Here is a 22,889-nt window from a genome sequence, read left to right as displayed (position 1 = left end):
GGAAAGCGAAAGAACTTCATCTCTGCAACGAAGTATACGCCCTGCCTAATACCTTTGTCATATTTATTTTTCTTCATTGTTTTGTGCAATATGTCTGCATTTTTTATTATCTATTTATTTATTTCTTTCATGTTTTGTTTTCTTGGTGGCAAGTTGTTCTTTCCAATAATACATGAATCGCACTGGTTTGTTTTCTTGGTGGACCTTTGTGCCCGCAAATTCATTTTCCTTGATTCTAAATATGATGGAGACAACATTTACCACAGGAGTATAAGGCACATGATGGTAACAACTCATAACAATACAGTTTTAAAGTCCTTCTACAGTTTCAATAGCTTTTTCAGAATATATTTTTTAACCATTGTAGATTGAAAATTTCAAACAAGCTTGGAATCATGCTAGTCTTCAGAATATGGGATTCAGACACTTTCAGATTGCATATCCAAACTTACCAAAGCAGGATGGGAAGTTAGTTTGCATATCCAATCTAGTTATTTTCCTTACATTTACCTCTGTATGTTTTTTTAGTTTGGGCTTTTGCTTTCTAATGCCTACCTCTTTTTTCGCCACTAAAACAGTGATGCATGCGGGATTTTTGTATTGAAGTGGCTAGAAACTTGGCGGTCAAGGAATGCATTACAAACTATTTTCAGGCAAGAAAATGTAAGAGATGCACGCATCAGGCTCGCAGTTGATATCTTGTTTAGTGTGCACAACATCAAGAACGATGCGAAGAAGCTTGTAAAGGATCTGTAAAGCATTGATTAAGGTAAATGTTTTTATGTTTTCCTTGTTAATTTTACGATGCTATGCAGCTACCGTGTTCCCCTATCTAAGTTTTTTTCAACGTTTTGTTTTTCAGGTGAATCAACAGTGCACATAAGAATGACAATAGTACAGTAGATTGCAAAAACACAAATAGCAGAGCTATATGGGTACACTCGATTCACGAAAAAACACAGGAGTGATGTCATGCCTACTTTGTCTAGTCATGTAGTCAACTTCTTATTAATTCACGAAAAAACACAGCAGTGTTCAGGAGTTTGTCGTTTCCATGTACTGTTTTTATGGTTACAAGTGTTCGTGCACTATGATAAGAGCAATGATGTAATGTCTCTGCAGCTAATGGTTTTTACTTTTGCATTGCAGTTCTTCTTTCATTGTTTTCTCAGTTCTTTTTGATATCCTTATACTCTGTAAACAGGGAATGGTGTTCTTTTTCTGTGAATCTTTTTTTGTACGGGATGAAGTTTTTTTTTGTCCTTTGCTCTTTTTTTGACACACTTTTTTGTACATTTTAATGGTGTTGTACTACAAGTTTTTTTGTCGAGGAGTGTACCATTTTCTTAAAGAAATAAAGTACAAGGGTTTCTATCGATGACTATTACACGTATCATATGTAGTAATATCTTTTTTATTATGCACCATCTTTTTGTGCAACTAACTTTTCTGTGTTCATGAAGTTTCATTTTCTTTCTTAATTTATGTAGGAATAATTTCAAGAAGATTGATACTATAAAGAGAGGAAAACAAATTTCAAACAGTGGACAATGAGAAGCACCAGCAGAAATCATTCAAAGGACTATCAAATGTTAGTTTTCCTCACTCTGTTCTTTCTACGTTTCCATATCCAAAAATACTGAAATATTAATTTTATTACATATCTTTTGAATCTCAGCATGTAGTAGCAATGACATGAAGCTTGTCATGTCATGCACTTGTTTTGCCGGGTATCAATCGATAGTTTTCTTCATCCACAATTTTTATCAAGCTTGTTTCTTGTTTTCGACGTGACTGTTGCTTGTTGGGTTGTTTGTCTTTGCTTTCTTCATCCGTACTTGGGACGTTTTAGCTTTCTTGGCCGCTGCAGTTGATGCTGTTAACAGATAAAATAGACCAAACATTAGTGCGGAGAGCAGGTTGCGGGGAAACAAAAAACATAATTGGGCAAGATAACAAAATTTGGTAACCTGGAGGACGCTTTTGACTGCTTTTTTTCTGGTGTATATCTGCAGCAATATCACTTTGAATTGTGCAAGTAGCTATGTTATGTGTTTCTGAGCCACAACGGCTGCAATGGATCTTTTGCTTTGCAAGCAAAGTTTCCATGAACGTTTTGTATCGCCCTGTTTGTGGCCGCCCTTTTGAGACAGCAACATCAGGATCTTGTAGATTGTCCCCATAACCATCAGGATGTGGTCCTCTGCAGTTATCTTCTAAGCTTGTTTTCCCAATAGGTGTTTGATCTGCTTCAGCGGCCTCATCTTCTCTTGTCATTTCATCCAATCTTTGTTGAATCTTTTCACTCTCTCCAACAACGTAAATGTATTTTCTATTTGTTGATGCACCATCAGAGGCTATATCATTGAACCTGCTGGATAAAAGTGTGTACCTCAAGTGTTGGCTGCCAGCTGTTAGCTCAGCAGGCACATTGAAACGTTTGTCCCTTATATCTTTACTATCTTTAGGTCTCCATCTATCTATGTAGTACTTTTCAGGAAGTTTTGACATGTTGATATGAGAGAGAACCCTCAAGACATGGCTGCACACAATCCCATCTTTTAAGAATTTACCACATATGCAACTGAAATCCTGTTGTGCAATGTTGACATCAACAACGAATCTCCTTTGTCTGAAATCCTTTGCAGCTAGCATTTCTGTTTTGTATACTTCATATCTTACATTCTTCTCAATTTCTTCAACGTGCAAATTTACCACAAACTTCAGCTGCTTTTGGAGCCTGTAGAAGATCTTCCTGTTGTATACTGCTGCTGCCTGAAATTCTAGTTCACTATGAGACCAAAAAGTTGGCTTTGTTGTTCTAGTTATTGAGTCCTGTTCTCTTTCGTTGTCCTGGATATTCTGAGATATCCTTTCATATTCCTCAAGGAAGCATATCACGCTATGTGTTGATGTTATGTTGTCCTTGAAAATAGCATTTGTCCCTTCACTCCTTGCAGTAGAGTGAATGAACGGGAAGAAATTGTGCTTGAAGTAGACAGGAACAAACCTCCTCCTCTTCTTCCACATAATGTTGAAATAACTGATATGCTGGATACCATATTTCTGCATCATTTCTGGCCACAACATTTCAAACTCTGCTTCTGTGAGTGAGTTGTGAATGATGTCACTGAAATCAGCATGTAGGTTTTCCTTTGTTGCAAAAGTTCTAGGACATTTCTCCTCAGCTTTCTTTTTAATATGGAAAAGACAATGCCTATGAATAGAGTTGGGGAAAACTAAAGGTATTGCTGATTTCATGCCTGCATCTTCATCTGTTATGATTGTTGTTGGAGTTTTCCCTCCCATGCAGTGAACAAAAGTCTCGAACAACCACTTGAACGTGTCACTTGATTCATTCTCGATGATAGAACAAGCAAACAAGCAATTCTGACTATGCCCTGTGATACCAACAAAATGAGCAAACGGGAGGTTGTATCTGTTTGTCTTGAATGTTGTGTCAAAGCTGAGGCAATCACCATACAAGTCGTACATCTTTCTTGCGTAGCCATCAGCCCAGAAAATGCACAATACTTTGCTTGCCTCTTCAGTCACCTTTACTGTCTTGAATGCGTAATAAAACCTTGGATCTTCTACCTGCTTTTTCCTGAAGAAAGTCAGTACTTGCATCATGTCATTTTGGTTAGTTTCCTTGCCAATTGCTGTCCTCACATTGCTCACATGTTTCTTAGTGTATGGAGTGTTGCCACCTCTTAAGAAGCTCAAGATGGTCATTATTTTCCTTGTAGGTAGTTTTACAGCATTGAACGTACGGATAAGTTGTTTTTCCTCCTCTGTAATGTGTTTATGCGAACGCAGGTATTTTGACTCCGTATGAGGACTTAACTCGTGGTTATGTTCGAGGTTGATTGTTGTAACAACCCATTTGTCCCCTTTCTTTGTGATTATTAGCTGAGCTTTGCACCCTGTAATCTCAATTGTGTTTAAATTTTTTTCCTGCTGTTCTCACGCGGCACCTGTCCTGTTTTTGCTTGTCTAGCCTCCCGTCGTTTTTTCAGTCTTGATTCCTTTTCTTCCTTTTCAATTCTACGCCCGGACCTGTTGCACTTGAAAGTTATTCTTGTTGGTGCATTTCCTCCTTCTTTTTTTGCACAAAAGGATGATGCCTTCTTTACGGAGAAACCACATATGGCTGCATATTCATTGTAAAATCCGTAAGCTGCATCTTGGTTATCAAAAACCATGCCATCATGCGGTACATGATGACTACGGACTTCTTGGCTGCAACTCTCAGCATTAGTTATGCTTTCATTTTCAAGAAAAATGAGAATGTCATCTTGTGTAAGTTGTTCTATCTGGATCTCATTGTTATCTTCTTGTTCTCCAATATCAACAAACATATCTTTTTTTCTCTGATTCTGTGCTATTTCAAGATCATCTTCTGAATCTGTGCATGTGTGAGCTTTGTCGTGCAACATACGTAAAGACTGGTTCTGTTCATACTCAGCTGCATCACTTTCCCAATTCAATTCTTGCAGTCCTTGTATTGTCATGTTGTCAGCAAATAGTGAATCTTCTTGAATGTGTTCGATCTCTCTTGTGATGAATGCATGGTCTCTTTGTTCAGTTGCTGTGTGCATTTCATCTTCTGTTGTTTCTCTTCCATACCGGCCAGTTATCATGAACATGTCAGCCTGCATTAATTTTTGTTCAACAGTAGGATAATTTTCAGTGTGCTATATAAGTTTTTTCTGATAGTATTTTAACTATAAGATATGAGATAACGTTCACAACTTACCTCAGTACGAATTAGGCGGTCACCCTGTGATTGAGACGACAAATATTTTGCTCCCTGAAATAGGTTTTTAACAATGAAATTACTTTGTATATACGTTTGCAGGTTTCCAAAGGAAATTTAGTTCAAACCTCTTCCTCAGCAGTGAGCATCAACTGCATGTATGACATATTTGCTTTGCCTGGTTCATTCATGAGGTGCAGTTCCTGTCCAAAAAATGAGGAAGGTATTGTTGTTCATGCACAGTCATTATATAAGTTATCCAGTTCTCCAACAAGTTTTCTCTACTTTCTCCGAATTATTTATTACCTGGGGGTTGGAGTTGATGCTTTTATTAATCCCAGAAGAAGTTGTTTGGATGTCGTTCAGTTCACTGTAGTTATAAGCAAGAGCACCATCATGGTGTTTACCTCCCAGCTCTTGTGTTTTCAAATGTCTTGTGCATGTCTGAGGAGGGTAAAAACATAGTTTATGCTGTTTTTTCATTCAGGCAAGTACAGAAAGATATGAAGATTTCTATTTTTTTAAATTCAATACAATACTACTAACCTCCTTGCCAAAGAGATAGTGTCCAAATTGCTCAATAATAGCTGTTGTGACAGGAGGAAATACAAATTGGTCAAATAATTTTGTTTTCAGTTGGTCAAAATTGGTCAAATAATATAAATACAACTAGGTTCTCAATTCCCTAAAAGTTGACCAATTTGGGGAGAATAAGGAGAAAACTAGGAATAGATTGGGAAGAGTAGGTACCCTGGTGAGTCCCTTGAGAACCTCCTGATTTTCCATCCATTATGCTCTTTTTTATTGTCTCAGAGAACTTTTTAGGACACAGATCCAGATCCCTGGGGGTGTGTGCCGGTGGATCCCGTGGGATGCCAGGAGGAAGAAGGTAGTGGGGTGTAGGGTTTTCCCCCTTGGTGCACGTGAGATGCCCAGGTGGGTTTTCCCCCTTAGGCACGTGAGGTATGCCCAGGTGGGACACAATAAAAGGCTGGGCTGGGGCAACTGGGCTGGGAAAACTGGGCTGGGAAACAACTTGGGCAAACAACTTCGCTGGGACAACTGGGCTGCTGGGACGACTTCAACTGGGTTGAGACAACTGGGCTTGATAGGTTGTAGTGACGTCACACGACGTCAGGTGACTGAGACCATACTTAAAACTCATCTAGCTGAGCTCCAGGCGCTCCCAATCAATATTAACCCGTCGTTTGGTTGTATGCGTTGTATTCGGCGGACAAACTTTATGTTGTTTGGCTGTAAACTGCATAAAGTGTTTTTTTTTTCTTTTTTTATTAATGATGATCTTATCACACATGATTTGAATATAGTTTCAGCCTTACTTTAAAAACAAATTATAGTTCATCTTAATAATTAACAAATAGCATTAAAGTATAACAAGTTTGGTTGGATCCAAGCATGGGTGAGGCTAGCAAGTTTTAGAGGGTGCTTGGATACGTTTTAGTCCCATGACTAAAAGTAGTGAGACTAAAACTTGCTAGCCTCACCCATGCTTGGATCCAAATACTAAAGAGACTAAAATCAAGTTAATGAACATTTATTATCCTGCAAACCCTCCAATCCAGAACTCGTCTGGGGAGTTAAATGAGGAGAGAAAGGACTAATTCACATTTTAGTAGGGGTACCCCTGACTAAAAGATTTTAGCCTCAAGACTAGTTTTAGCCTCCCTTTAGTCAGGGGTGCTTGGAACTTTAGCCTCTTAAAAAGACTAGTTTTAGTCAGACTAGTTTTAGTCCCTTGGATCCAAGCACCCTCTAAGTTTACATGTGTTTTACAAAAAGGTGGATTTTGATTGAAGATTAAGGGGAATGAGGACCCCACCCCCCTTGAAAATCAGGGGGAGTGGTTAGTTAGAAAGAAAGAATCCTAGTCAGCGTGTAACCTTATGTAACTCTTTGTATGTCTAGCATTTTTGTTTCACATTTTTGTCTTGCATTTGTTTTCCCACATTGTGTTCACTCTATCATTTTATTTTTCGCGCTTCATTGACAAATGCCTTCACATCATGACCGGAGGTGACATCATCACGCGTCACCTCTTTCTCCTCCAGTAACAGTTCATCACAACCCTATTGTAGGATTCAATTATACATAAGGCAACAAGTAAGAACAAACTTAACCTGAGTGAGGAAAATGTGGAATGACTTCTGATTCAAGATCTTGAACATATTCTTCGAAGCTCCAAATGTCCTCTCAATCGTAACTCTAAGGTAGGAGTGTGTGAGATAAAACAACTTATGTGGAGTTCTAGGATAGTTCCTACCAGCGAACCCGTTCAGATGTACCTCGTTTTCCTAAATGATGGAAGAACATCTGGCCGATATGCATAGCTCATTCAAATGTATCGGGATTTAAAATTAATCCCGATGGTAATCGAAAAGCGAGAGTCACGAAGGCGGTCACATCAACCATGTAACCATTTCCAACGTGCATCGTCACCTTGTCCTTTGTCAACCTTTGTTTGTTCCATAGCTCCTATTTGGAGTTACAAATATGAGTAGCTGAACAAGTATCAAGTACCCAGGCACTACTACGAGAGCTAGTAAGGTACACATCGATAACATGTATATCAAATATACTTTTGTTGACGTTGGCAGCCTTCTTATCAACCAGGTACTTGGGGCAGTTCCGCTTCTAGTGTCCAGTGCCCTTGCAATAGAAGCACTTGGTCTCAGACTTGGGTCCAGCCTTGGATTTCTTCACGGGAGTGGCAACTGGCTTTCCATTCTTCTTGAAGTTTCCCATCTTGCCCTTGCCTTTCTTGAAACTAGTGGTTTTGTTCGCCATCAACACTTGATGCTCCTTTTTTATTTCTACTTCCATAGATTTAAGCATCGCAAACAATTTAGGGATCATCTTCTCTATCCCTTGCATGTTATAGTTAATCACAAAGCTCTTGCAGCTAGGTGGCAGTGACTGGAGAACCCTGTCAACCACTACCTCATTCGAAGATTGACTCCCAATTGGCTTAAGCGGTTATAGTACTCAGACATTCTAAGCACATGCTCACTAATAAAGCCGTTCTTCCCAATCTTGCAGCTAAAGAACATGTGAGAGGATTCATACCTCTCGACCCGGGCATGAGCCTGGAATACTGGTTTCAGCTCTTGGAACATCTCATATGCTCCATGGTGTTCAAAAAGCCTTTGTAGCCCCGGTTCTAAGCCGTACAACATGGTGCATTGAACTATAGAGTAGCCATCAGCACGCGCCTACCACACATTAACAATGTCCACAAACGATGCTGGACGGGGTGGCACCCCAAGCAGCACATCGAGGACATAAACCCTTTGTGTTGCCGTGAGGATAATCCTCAGATTACAGACCCAGTCCGTATAGTTACTTCCATCATATTTCAACTTAGCTTTCTCTAGGAACACATTAAAACTTAGGGGAGCTATTGCACGAGCCGTTAATCTACAACATAGTTTGTAAAGACAATTTTAGACTAAGTTCATGATAATAAGTTCAGTTAATCATATTACTAGTGAACTCCCACTCAAATCAACATCCCTGTGGTTGTCTAACTGTGTCATGGTCCATATCCATCAACCCAAGTCCGATCATCACGTGAGATGAGGTGGTTTCAATGGTGCACATCTCCATGTTGATCATATCTACTATATGGCTCATGTTCGACCTTTTGGTCTCTTGTGTTCCGATGCCATGCATGTACATGCTAGGCTCATTAAGTTTAACCCAAGTATTCTGCATGTGCTAAACTGGTTTACACCCCTTGTATGCGAATGAAGAGTCTATCACACCCGATAATCACAAGGTGCTTCGAAACGACGAATTTTCGCAATGGTGCATACTTGGGGAGAACACAATTTTATCTTGTAATCCAGTGATGGATCATATCATAATGCTACCATCGTCCTAAGAAAAATAAGCTGCATAAAAATATAAACATCACATGCAAATCAAATAAGTGACATGATATGCCCATCATCATCTTGTCCTTTCGATCTCCATCTTCAAAGCATCCGCATGATCTCCATAGTCACCGGCAGGGCACCATGATCTCCATCATCGTGTCGTCATATGGTCATCGTGCCAACTATTTCTTCTACAACTATTGCTAACTCATAGCGATAAAGTAAAGCAAATGGCATGAAATGAGTTAAAGACAACCCTATGACTCCTATCGGTTGTCGTACTCATCAACATGCAAGTCATGATAACTATTAAAAAACAAGATCATCCCATACATCACATATATCAAATCATGTCTTGGACATATCACATCACAACATACCCTGTGAAAACAAATTAGACACCCTCTAGTTTGTTGTTGCAAGTTTTATGTGGCTGCTACGGGCAACTAGCAAGAAATTTTCTTACCTATGCAAAGCCACAACAGTGATAATCAAGTTGCCTTTTCACCTTCTACAAGGACTTCCGTTGTCGAATCCGATTCTACCAAAGTGGGGGAGACACACACCCGTCAGCCACCTTTATGCAAAACAAGTTGCATGTCGAACGCTGGAACTGGTCTCTTGTGCGAGGACAAGTAAGGTTAGTCCGAGTCGCTTCATCCCACAATACAACCAAATCAAGATAAGACTAAGGAGGTAAGTAATGTGAACATCAACACGCACAAACAATTTGTGTTCTACTTATGCATATCATCTATGCATAGAGCTAGCTCATGATGTCACTATTGGGGAATGTTGCATGGGAAACAAAAAAATCCTACACGCATGCAAGATCTATCCATGGAGATGCATAACTATGAGAGGAAGAGTATGTATACATACCCTTCTAGATCGCTGAGAGGAAGCGTTGAAAACACAGTTGATGTAGTTGTACGTCTTCACGATCCCATCGCGACCCGTCTCGATCAAGCACCGGACGGACGACACCTAGTAGTAGATGGGATCTCCAGCAGCACAACGACATGGTGGCGATGGTGGTGGAGCAATCCCGATAGGGCTTTGTGGGGACCCTGACTCATAAGTCGTGATCACCAAATATACGTCTATAGTGATCCCACAGATCAATGCTCATTGAACACATACCATCTTACGTCCATGCATACCGTCTTACACAAATAAAGACCATCAAGGTCAAGTCTTACATAGATAGGGCCGTCAAGGACAAACATAAAACACAACTAGTAGCGGAAATCTGGAATGAATGTGTGAACCTATGCCATCTGCCTTAACCCTACACGCATTTTGAGTGGGAAGTGTCCTAATTTGCATGCTCATCGCTAAGGTACCCTTTGCCATATTCTTTCTCTTCCATGCGTGGAAAATTACATAACGAGTGGCAAGCCAATGAGTACTTTGAATGTACTCGCAAGCATCCCATGTTTGGAACAAGGTATAACAATGCATGATATATCACTAAGTAGGTAAGTTGCAGAAAGCTAATTTTTAGTGCAATGGCATGTTCAATCACCTTGTAAAATTATGCATCAACAGGTTGCAGATATATTCTGTGTGGTGGAAAATCGGTAGGGCCGAGTGGAAAAAGTTGGTGGCACCGATTTTGGTGGTTTGGCTTTGGACATAAATATTTTTTGGGAGAATGGCTGAGTATTTTTGGTGGCTACCTCTGAGCACTTGAGCAACCAATTTATCATAATACCTCACCCCTTTTAATAGTATTGGCTTTCCTATGGACTCAAAGTGATTTCTGATAAATGTAAAATGTAGAGTCTTCTCGCTTGAAGCTTGAGCCAATCCTATTCCTTCCTTCATCAAGGGCTTCTCCTCACAATCCTTAGGCCAAGGCTCTATGTGGACTATACCTGAAATATACTAGGTAAAAGTGTTAGTCCAAGAGACAATGTATGTTGTCCTGAATTATCAAAACCACCAAGGAAGCATATGTGCTTTCAGCATCTCTAGCTGGGGGTACTCCTCCTGTGTAAGCGATAGATGGTCGTCCCTTGGGGGATCCATCCTTCTTGATCCAGTCTGGCTTCGTCTTGACTTGTCGAAGTAGCTCCCGAGTGTGGTGAAGTTCCTTGCGGAGTTTCATGGACTACTTAATCAGACTCTGAGCCATACTATCGGTGGATAGGCTAAAGTAGGTCTCGAACCTGAGTGGTGTTCCATCCTTCTTGGATGGGACCAATGTCCAACTCTCGCCAATATCATCCTTCCTGAAAGGTAGGTGGTGAGTAGCTGGCTTGTGAGCCTCTCTCGGATGATGTCTCAAAGGTGGATTAGTGCCTTCCATGTAGTTGTCTCGACTATATTCACCAAGGTCTCCATCTGTGGTCCTTCAAACAACCAATTCTTTGGGGAGTCATTTGCCTTCGCGACCACATCAATGTGGTACTCCTTCATGGTGGCATCGACCCAGTGCTCGTGGTAGAGAAAAACAGGGGATCGTCGAAACTGGTACTTCTCCAGGCTATCCTTAAGGAGTAGGGGAAAGCCGGATGCTAGGAGTTCTTCGGGTATGACGATGATCTACATAGGTTTAAGGGGAGGGGTGTTAGTAAAGTTTTGAGAGTAGCCCAGAAGAGGTAAGAAGTGTAGAAACTCCTAAGTATAGGTACTAGGTATAGTCTTTGATAATGGTCTTGACCTAACTAACGTCTATCCTAACTAAGGCTTCCTCTAGTCATGGTGGCTCTCATACCTGTTGTATGGTAATCACTGATTGCCGGTGTATAGGGATCCGAGAGATCAAGGCTCACAGAACACATAGAAGCTGGTCAACAAGAGTCTTACATCCATACATATCGTCTTACACAAAAAATACCATCAAGGTCAAGTCTTACATAGATAGGGCCATAATTAATTAATTAATTAATTAATTAATGGTCGAGATAATCGCTACTCATTGGGTGGCCGAATCGAATAACACCTATTCAACGTGTTAACTTGCCACGCGTATTAAATGGTATATCAGACTGATTAAATGGTTTGTTAGACCGATTAATCAGTTGCTAGGCCGATTAATCATTGTTGACATGTTAATTCATGGGCAAACAAAGCTCGATTATTTGGCCCATAACCCCTCCCGCTCCTAAAGAGCTAGGTTTTAGACCTCCACTCGCCCCCTCTCGCTCCTCTCATCCCCTTCCAACCTATATGGCGGCTCGCTAGGGCCTCATCGGTGCACTGCAGTTTCACCTACTCCCATGTGTGTGGCCGCTTTACCTTCTTCATGTGCATGCCTCTACATTCCCTCCTCCTTCGCGACCCGCCACCTCCAACGACCAACTAGTTAAGACGTCTTGCATGGCCACTGTCACCTTCCCTCTATGTGTCATTGTTGCATGGCTGCCATCTCTCACAGTTACGTCCCAGGCCGAATCGGCAAAAAGTGTTGTTGCATACAACTTTGTTGTTGATTTTTATGCACACATGGTTGATTGTTGTTGTATACATGTTTTTGATCTATCGAGAAAACAAAATTCTGCCATTTGCTTCATATTTGCAATGTAATTTTTCTCCATAATTTTTTTATTCTATTAAGTTTAAAATGGCATCGATTAATGGTCGATTGATTAATCTGGTTAATAGGGCGATTCTGTGATTACTCGCTACTCCCAAGATGAGCGAGCAGCTACGAGTTAACGACTTCCTCAACATTGGGTAAGAAGTGTAGAAACTCCTAAGTATAGGTAATAGGTATAGTCTTTGATAATGGTCTTGGCCTAACTAATGTCCATGCTAACTAAGGATTCCTACCATCAGGATGGATCCCCAACTCATAAGTCGTGATCATTAAATGCATGTGTATAGTGATCCGAGATATCAATGCTCACTGAACCCATAGAAGATGGTTAACAATAGTCTTACATCCATACATACCGTCTTACACAAATAAAGACCATCAAGGTGAAGTCTTACACAGATAGCGCCATGAAGGCCGAACACCAAGCACAACTAGAAGTGGAAATATGGAACGAATGTGTGAACCCATGCCATCTGCCTTAACCCTACGCCCATTGTGACTGGGAAGCGTTCGAATTCGCATGTTCGTAGCCAAGGTACTCTCTTCACCATATTCCTACTCTTCCATGCTTGGCCAATTAAATAACCAGTGGCAAGCCAATGAGTACTTTGAATGTAATCTCAAGATCCCATGTTTGGAATAAGGTATAACAATGCATGATATAGCACTAAGTAGGTAAGTTGAAGAAAGCAAATTTCTAGTGCAATGACATGTTCAATCAACTTGTAGAAGCATGCATCAATAGGTTGCAGATGTCCATATGAATAGGTTACAGATATCAATATCAGCAGGGTATGAACATCTCATATTCACCCATCTCATCAAGTCCTCGGACTTAGCTCAAGTATGTGTTTCATTTCACACACACACCAAGTTTTTTGCGAAAACATCTCGATGTAGTTTAAGCAGCACCACTGATATGTCTCCAACGTATCTAATTTTTTTATTGTTCCATGCTGATATATTATCATTCTAGAATACTTTTTTGGTATTTATTTACCCATTTATATTATTTTTGAACACTAACCTATTGACCTAGTGCTGAGTGCCAGTTGTTGTTCTGCATGTTTTTTCACTTTTCAGGTTTTCAATACCAAACAAAGTCTAGTTGACCTGAAACTTATTGGAGACTTTTTTGGACCAAAAGAAGACCAATGAGTATTGGAAGAAGGCTGGAGGCCACCCGAGGGACCCACAAGCGAACACAGCGTGGCCTGGGGGCGTGTCCTAATTGACTGTTGGCCCTTCGAGGCTCTCGCAACTTTGTTCTCTCAGTTATAAATTCTCATATATCCCAAAACCCTAAAGGTCGTCCTCGAACACTTTTTACGTCGTCGCAAGTCTTTGTTCTGATAGGAGGCCATCTGGAGCTCCGTTGCAGCACCCTATGGGAGGGGGATCGATCACGGAGGGCCACTTCATCAACCTTGTTGCCCTCATGATGGTGTGTGAGTAGTTCACCATAGACCTACAGGTCCATGGCTAGTACATAGACGACAATTTTTCTCTCTCTCTTGATCTTGAATACAATGATCAACGCATCTTCAATTTGACCCATATGATTGTTGGAAATATGCCCTAGAGGCAATAATAAAATAGTTATTATTATATTTCTTGTTTCAAGATAATCGTTTATTATCCATGCTATAATTGTATTGAATGGAAACATAAATGAATGTGTGGATATATAGACAAAACTATGTCCCTAGTAAGCCTCTAGTTGACTAGCCAGTTGATCAAAGATGGTTAAGGTTTCCTGACCATAGACAAGTGTTGTCACTTGATAACGGGATCACATCATTGGGAGAATGATGTGATGGACTAGACCCAAACTATAAACGTAGCATGTGATCGTGTCATTTTGTTGCTATTGTTTTCTACGTGTCAAGTATTCATTCCTATGTCCATGAGATCATGTAACTCACTGACACCGGAGGAATGCCTTATGTGTATCAAACATCGCAACGTTACCGAGTGACTATATAGGTGCTCTACATGTATCTTCGAAGGTGTCCTTGAGTTAGCATGGATCAAGACTCGGATTTGTCACTCCGTGTGACGGAGAGGTATCTCGGGGCCCACTAGGTAATACAACATCACATATAAGCCATGCAAGCAATGTGACTAAATTGTTAGTCATGGGATCTTGTATTACCGAACGAGTAAAGAGACTTGTCGGTAACGAGATTGAAATAGGTTTAGGGATACCGACGATCAAATCTCGGGCAAGTAACATACCGAAGGACAAAGGGAATGATATACGGGATTATATGAATCCTTGGCATAGAGGTTCAATCGATAAGATCTTCGTAGAATATGTAGGATCCAATCTGGACATCCAGGTCCCGCTATTTGATATTGACCGGGGAGTGTCTCAGGTCATGTCTACATAGTTCTCGAACCCGTAGGGTCTGCACACTTAAGGTTTGGTGACGTTTCGGTATAGTTGAGTTACAAGTGTTGGTGACTGAAGTTTTGTTCGGAGTCCCGGATGAGATCACAGACGTCATGAGGGTTTCTAAAATGGTACGGAAACAAAGATTGATATATATGATTGTTGCATTTGGCTTCCGGAAAGATTTCGGGCATTGCCGACAGTGTACCGGGAGTGACGAATGGGTTCCGGGGTTTTACCGGGAGGGGCCACCCACCCGGGAGAAATTCTAATAGGCCCATGGGTGGTATACCAGCCCTTAGTGGGCTGGTGTAGCCAGCCCAATAGGGCTATTTCGGCCAAGGAGAAAAAACAATGCAAAAGGAAAAAAATTGGAGGTGGGAAGGAAGGAAGGGACTCCTCCTTCCGAACCGAATTTGAGTAGTAGTCCCTCCTCCCACTTCAGCCGATGCCTTGGAGGCTCCCTTGAGCCTCAAGGCTAGCCCCTCCCCTCCTCCTATATATACTAGAGGTTTTAGGGATTTTGAGACACAACTTTTCCACGTGCAACCCTAAACCTCTACTTCGTAGTTCTTCCTCTAGATCGGATTTCTGTGGAGCTCGGGCGAAGCCCTGCAGGAATAAGATCATCACCATCACCAGCGTGCCGTCACGCTACCGGAGAACTCATCTACTTCCCCGTCTCTTTTGCTGGATCAAGAAGGCGGAGATCGTCATCGAGCTGTACGTGTTCTGAACGCGAAGGTGCCGTCCGTTCGGTGCTAGATGAGGACGGATCGTGGGACGACGGTGATTTGAATCACGAAGCAGTTCCACTACATCAACCGCGTTTCTTAACGCTTCCGCTTAGTGGATCCGATCTCCCTCTCGTAGATGAACATCACCATGATAGGTCTTCGTGTGCGTAGGAAATTTTTTGTTTCCCATGCAACGTTCCCCAATAGTGGCATCATGAGCTAGGTTCATGCGTAGATGTGATCTCGAGTAGAACACATAACTTTTTGTGTGCGTTGATGTTTGATTTGCTGCCCTCCTTAGTCTTTTCTCGATTCGGCGGTATTGTTGGATTGAAGCGGCTCGGACCAACCTTACTCGTATGCTTACGAGAGACCGTTTTCATCGACTAACATGCAACTTGTTGCATAAAGATGACTGGCGGGTGTTGATACGCCTGATGACCCACAAGCGTATGGGATCGCAGCAGTATTCGAGGGTAGAGTATTCAACCCAAATTTGTTGGTTCGCCAAGGAAGAAGCGAAAGAATATTCTCAAGTATTAGCAGCTGAGTTTGTCAGATACAACCACACCTGAAAGATTAGTGTTTGCAAGCAAAGTATCAGTAACAAATTAGTATGATAGCAACGGTGCCAGAAATGATCTCTTGACAACAGACTATTCCTAAATGTTGTATCAATGGCGCCAGTAGGTAACACGTGGACGGGAAATATTCTTCCCCGACAACGGTGTCAGAAAAGATCTCGCAACAAGTAACAGCGAAGGAGAAAGGAACAGCAGTCGCAGCAGCAGCAGAGTAACAGCAGTAGGAGCAAAGTAACAGCAGCAGCAGCAAAGTGGCCCAATCCCTTTTGTAGCAAGGGACAAGCCTAGACAAAGTAACATAGCAACGACCAGTAGTAAAAGTCTCGTAGGCAGTGGATCGGTGATGGATGAGTGTGACGGATGTGATTCATCATGTAACAGCTATAACACGGAGAGATAAGTGACTAGCCCCCGTTCGTTAATCTAATGTAGGCATGTATTCCGTATGTAGTCATACGTGCTTAGGGAAAAGAACTTGCATGACATCTATTGTCCATCCCTCCCGTGGCAGCAGGGTCCTAATGGAAACTACGGGATATTAAGGTTCTCCTTTTAATAAAGAACCGGACCAATGCATTAACACGTGGTGAATACTTGAAATCCTGATACTATGGTCATCTCCGGGTGTGGTTCCGGCTATTGTCACTCCGGGGTTGCCGGGTCATAACACATAGTAGGTGACTACAACTAACAAGATAGAATCTAAAACACACATATACTGGCGACAACATAATATGTTCAGATCTGAAATCATGGCACTCGGGCCCTAGTGACAAGCATTAAGCATAGCCAAGTAGTAGCAACATCAATCTAGAACACAGTGGATACTAGGGATCAATCCCCGTCAAGAACTAACTCGATTACATGATAGATCTCATCCAACTCATCACCGTCCAGCAAGCCTACGATGAGATTACTCACGAACGATGAAGAGCATCATGGAATTGTCAATGGAGGAAGGTTGATGATGACGATGGCGACGATTTCCCCTCTCCGGAGCCCGGAACGGACTCCAGATCTACCCTCCAGATGAAGAACAGGATGTGGCAGCGCCCCCGTATCGCAAAACGCGATGAAACCTTCTTTCTAATTTTTTTCCGGGCGAGACGGAAGATATAGAGCTGAGTTTGGGGGTGGTGGAGCCACGTGGGCCCCACAAGCCCTCACGGCGCAGCCAGGGGGGGTCGCCGCGGCCTGTGGGCTTGTGGGCCACTGGTCCACCTCCTCTGATGGATCTTTGCGCAGGTATTTTTCTTTTATGCCAGAAAAAATCTCAGTAAATTTTCAGGACAATCCGAGAACTTGTATTTCTGCACAAAAACAACACCATGGCAATTCTGCTGAAAATAGCGTCAGTCCGGTTAGTTCCATTCAAATCATGCAAATTAGAGTCCAAAACAAGGGCAAAAGAGTTCGAAAAAGTAGATACGACGGAGACGTATCAACTCCCCCAAGCTTAAAGCCTTGCTTGTCCTCAAGCAACTCAGTTGACAAACTAAGAGAGACAAAAGAAAAACTTTGACAAACTCTGTTTGATCTTGTTGTTGCAACTACGTCTAACTCACAACCAAAATTTCAGCAAGATCACAAGCAAACCACATAAGCAAATGACATATAGGTCTCATGGTAAACTCATATCAATGGCATAATCACCTAGCGAGCAAATAATAATAAGCCTCAAATGTCAACACTTCAATCAAAACAACATGAAGCAGTACGAATAGATGGTATCTCGCTAGCTCTTTCTGAGACCGCAAAACATAAATGCAGAGCACCTTAAAAGACCAAGGGCTGACTAAACATTGTAATTCAAGGTAATGAAGATCCAATCATAGTCACACTCAACACAGTTAAAAGCAAAGCATAAAAATGACAGAGGTGCTCTCTAATTGGTGCTTTTGTAAGAGGAGGATGACTCAACAGGAACATAAATAGACAGGCCCTTCGCAGAGGGAAGCATTGATTTGCAGAGGTGCCAGAGCTCAAGCTTTGAAAACAGAGATAATAATTTTGGGTGGCATGCTTTCACTGTCAACGCAATGACTAAGAGTTCTCAATATCTTCCACGCTACACATGCTATAGGCGGTTCCCATACAGAAAAGTAAAGTTTTGACCCCCCACCACCAATCAATCACACTCCACGGCTAGCCGAATCCTTGGGTACCGTCCATACCAACATCAATCCTGGGGGAGTTTTGTTTGCAATTATCTTTTCGATTTGAGCATGGAACAGGGAATTCCAATTACCGGCCCCTTTCTCGTGAATGATAGTGAATAAACACATATCGAGGATAACACGCCTAGCATGGAAGATACCAATAGCCCCCTGTCACCACATGAGCGGTTCGGGCATGCAAAACAGATTATTTCTTGAAGGTTTAGAGAGTGGCACATGCAAATTTACTAGGAACGGCAGGTAGATACCGCACATAGGTAGGTATGGTGGACTCATATGGAACAACTTTGGGTTTATGGGAGTGGATGCACAAGCAGTATTCCCTCTTAGTACAAGTGAAGGCTAGCAAAAGACTGGGAAGCGACAAACTAGAGAGCGACAACAGTCATCAAAATGCATTGAGATTAACTAACATTGAGTGCAAGCATGAGTAGGACATAAATCACCATGAAGATGAACATCATAGAGGCCATGTTGATTTTGTTTGAACTACATGCGTGAAGATGCGCCAAGTCAAGCCACTTGAAACATTCAAAGGAGGATACCATCCTATCATACTACATCATAGTCATCTCAAAATTCATGTGGGCATCCAAGACAAACCATTATAAGCTCCTAGCTAAGTAAGCATGACATAAGCAACTATGATCTCTAAGTTGTCGATGCAAACATGTTTCTCTCACAACAAAGCGGAATTAGGCATGATGAGTAAGTCATATTTACAAAAACAAAATAGATCGAGTTCATACCGGCTTTTCCAGGCTCAGTCACTTCATCATATATCGTCATTATTGCCTTTCACTTGCACGACCGAACGATGTGAACAATAATAAGCGTGCTCGTGCATTGGACTAAAGCTGGAATCTGCAGGCAGACACAAAGGAGATGACAAAGTAATATGGCTCTTTGAAAGCTAAACAGGTATGCATGCAAGAGCCACTAAACATTGTAACCAATATCTTCTACCTTGACCCAAAGAAAAAGAAAACTATTTACACGCGAAAGCTCCCAACAAGCAAAAGAAGAAAAAGGAAATCTTTTTGTTTTTTCTCAAACTAGACGGACACACGAAAAGGAAACAAGAAAAAGAAAATAAACTAGCATGGATGATACAGTGGCAAAGTGTGAACACCGACTAACAAAATGAAAGCATAAGCAAGAATGTAAAGTCGGTGAGAGCACGTACTCCCCCAAGCTTAGGCTTTTGGCCTTACTTGGTCTACTCACAAGGATGGTCCTGGCGAAACCCAAAATCATAATGGGGGTTATACGGGAATGCTGCAGCCACTGCCTGAATAGCTGCCTCACGAAGACGAGCAGCCTTTGCCTCCCTCTCATACTCCTCTGGTTATGTAATATCTCTGTTTACCTGAAAGTCAAAGAAAGCAGGAGCAGGAAAGGTAATATGGAAAACACGTTGCCGGTTAAATATCAAACGGTATAGGAGGGATTCGTCATCCCTCTCAAGGAACTCGTAGCGTGTCAAAGCGACGCGGTCAAGGAAAGTTGTATGGAGCGGGGGATCTCCTTCGCGGATGGGTACTCCAAGGAAGTTTGCTATGCGAGTGGCATAGATCCCACCAAATAAATCCCCTTCATTAGCATTCTTATTCAGCCTCCTTGCTATAATAGCTCCCATGTTGAAGCTTTTGTCACCCGTCACTGCGCTCTTAAGGATACTAAGGCCGGGTGCGCAGAGGTGACAATGCTCAATCTTGCCATTAATGCATCTGCCTATGAAGAGGGCAAAATAATGCAAGGCAGGAAAATGAATACTCCCCATGGTAGCTTGCGTAACGTCTCTAGTTTCTCCAACAGTAATACTAGAGCAAAAATCTCTAACCGAAGATTTAGGAGGATCATTGAGGCTACCCCAAATAGGTATTTTGCAAATTCTATTGAAATCCTCTAAATCCATGGTATATGATTTATCATAGAGATCAAATAGTACCGATGTCTCACGGCCAGCTGAAAATTTGAATCTACGAACAAAAGAGGCAGTGAGAGCAACATACTGTTCACATTTATCAGAGATGAATTCCTCAAGTCCGACGTTGTGACCAAGTGCATCAAACTCATCTTTGAAACCTGCCTCAATCATAAATTCATTAGAAGGCCATTCACAAGGTTGTACCTGCGCGTCCCTTTGTTGGTAAGGATCAGGCTCCCGAATCGCGAGACGGGGATCTCTCTAGCTTGAGGAACCACCATGAAAGTTTCTCCTGAACATCTTCCTTTTCTGAAATTTTCAGTGATCCAAAGGAAAGGTGAACAAGGCTCAACTAAACTCATAGCAACTACTCCCACAAGTGCCTAGAGACCATATTACACATCAAAACTACTTGGGACCAGCTAAAATCAGCATGCAAAGCTCAAGAACATGGTCACCAAGGCAGCAAAAATACGCGGAGTATAAGGCATTAGAGCAAAAACTAATTGGACCAATGGAGGAGTCACTTACCAAGGAGTAATTTCCCCAAAACAGTTCGTAGAACGGTGATTTGAGAAAAGAGATCAAAAATCCCAGCAAGAGGAGCAAGAACATGGGTTTGAGCTGCAAAACGATTTTTTCTGGAGCTAGGAGAAGCGAATGAGAGCAAGAAGTAGTGGAGGGAGTGCCTGTGGGCCCCACAAGCTTGGGTGGCGCGGCCAGGGGGGTGCCCGCGCCCCTAGGGCTTGTGGCCCACTGGTGTGGCCCCCAGACATACTCTTTGTCCCAGTATTTTTCAAAAAAATCCAGAAAAAATCATACTAGATTTTCAGGACGTTCGGAGAACTTTTATTTTCGGGGTACTTTTCTATCGGACGCTAAAACAGAAAACAGGGAAAACTAAACTAAACCTATCATTTTTCTTCTAAGCAACGAAAGGTCAAAGCTTGGAACACAGGTTTGTGACTCCTCGATTCATCCATCTCATGGTCATTGAAAAAAATCCGCCAATGAGGTTGATCAAGTCTCCTCGACAAACCTTTTTGAATCGCAAAAGAGAACGGAGAATTTCTGAATAGTCACTAGGTCACCTCAATGAGGATGTGTATCTCCCCAACAAGCAAATCATACTTCATCTTGACACGAGGAATAGGGCATTCAAATCTCCCAATAAGTATCGATGAAGTTTTTTCGATAGCATTGATGCAATGTACTCGATATTGTTTCTTCGGAAAGTGCACCGTATGCTCATTACCGTTGACATGGAAAGTGACATTGCCTTTGTTGCAATCTATAACAGCACCCGTGGTGTTTAAAAAGGGTCTTCTGAGGATGACCGCCATGGCATCGTCCTCGGGAATATCCAAGATAACAAAGTCTGTTAAGATAGTGGTTTTAGCAACCACAACAGGCACATACTCGCAAATGCCGATAGGGAAAGCAGTTGATTTATCGGCCATTTGCAGAGAGATTTTAGTGGGTGTCAACTTATCCAGCTCAAGTCTACAATAAGGAGAGAGAGAGTCATAACACTAACACCGGCTCCAAGGTCGCATAAAGCAGTTCTAATGTAGTTACCTTTAATGGAGCAAGGTATAGTGGGCACACCGGGATCACCTAGTTTCTTAGGAGTTCCACCCTTGAAGGTATAGTTAGCAAGCATGGCGGAGATCTCAAGATCAGGTATCCTCCTCTTATTATTCACAATATCCTTCATGTACTTAGCATACGGAGACATCTTGAGCATATCCGTCAAACGCATTTGCAGAAAGACAGGTCTGATCATTTCAACGAATCCCTCAAAATCCTCATCATCCTTTTTCTTGGATGGTTTGGGAGGAAAGGGCATGGGTTTCTGAACCCATGGTTCCCTTTCTTTACCATGCTTCCTAGGAGTGAAGTCATTCTTATCGTATCTTCTATTCTTAGGATGTGGGTTATCAAGATGAACAGGTTCAATCTCCACATCCTTTTCATTGCTAGGTTGAGCATTAACATGAACATCACTATTGATATTATCATTAGGCTCATGTTCATCACCAGATTGTGTTTCAGCATCAGAGACAGAGGCATCATTTTGACTCTCAGGTGTAGCAGCAACAGGGTTGCCAGCGTGTAGGTTCCTATCATCTTTCTTCTTCTTTCTAGGATGACTAGGTGCATTAGTGCTAACTCCTTGAGAATCTTGTTCAACTCTCTTCGGGTGACCCTCAGGATACAAAGGTTCCTGGGTCATTCTACCGCCTCTAGTAACGACTCTGACAGAATTGTCATTCAACTCGTTGAGCAAGTCATTCTGAGCTTTAAGTACTTGTTCTACTTGAGTAGTAACCATAGAGGCATGTTTACTCAGAAGCTTAAGATCGTTGACATTTCTGTCCACACAAGCACTTAAATGACTAAGCATACGAGCATTCTGTTCCAATTGTCTGCTAACATAATCATTGAAGCTTTGTTGTTTGGCAACAAAGTTATCAAATTCATCCATGCATAGGCTAGCAGGTTAATCAAAAGGAACATCACTCTCATCAAACCTACGCAAAAAATTTACTTCTACTACCTGTATCGGGTTATCAAGACCATGGATCTCTTCGATAGGTGGTAGATTTTTGACATTTTCAGATTTAATGCCTTTCTCTCACATAGATTTCTTGGCTTCTTGCATATCTTCAGGACTGAGGAATATAATACCTCTTTTCTTTGGAGTTGGCTTAGGAGGTGGTTCGGGAATAGTCCAAGCGTTCTCATTGCACAAGATGTTATTCAGTAGGATCTCTGCTTGTTCTACAGTTCGTTCCCTAAAAACACAACCGGCACAACTATCTAAGTGGTCTTTAGAAGCATCGGCAAGTTCATTATAGAAG

At 41.8% G+C, this 22,889-nt stretch overlaps 1 pseudogene; it reads left to right on the top strand.

The window, feature by feature from the left end:
- Positions 1-12,298: 12,298 nt before the first annotated feature.
- LOC123428660 overlaps positions 12,299-22,889 on the top strand; it is a 160,023-nt pseudogene continuing 149,432 nt past the window's right edge.

The sequence above is a fragment of the Hordeum vulgare genome, chromosome 2H, assembly GCF_904849725.1.
Source record: "Hordeum vulgare subsp. vulgare chromosome 2H, MorexV3_pseudomolecules_assembly, whole genome shotgun sequence".
Taxonomy (NCBI): domain Eukaryota; kingdom Viridiplantae; phylum Streptophyta; class Magnoliopsida; order Poales; family Poaceae; genus Hordeum; species Hordeum vulgare.
The sequence above is the reverse complement of the archived record's forward strand: the minus strand, read 5'-3'. Positions and strand labels throughout refer to the sequence as shown.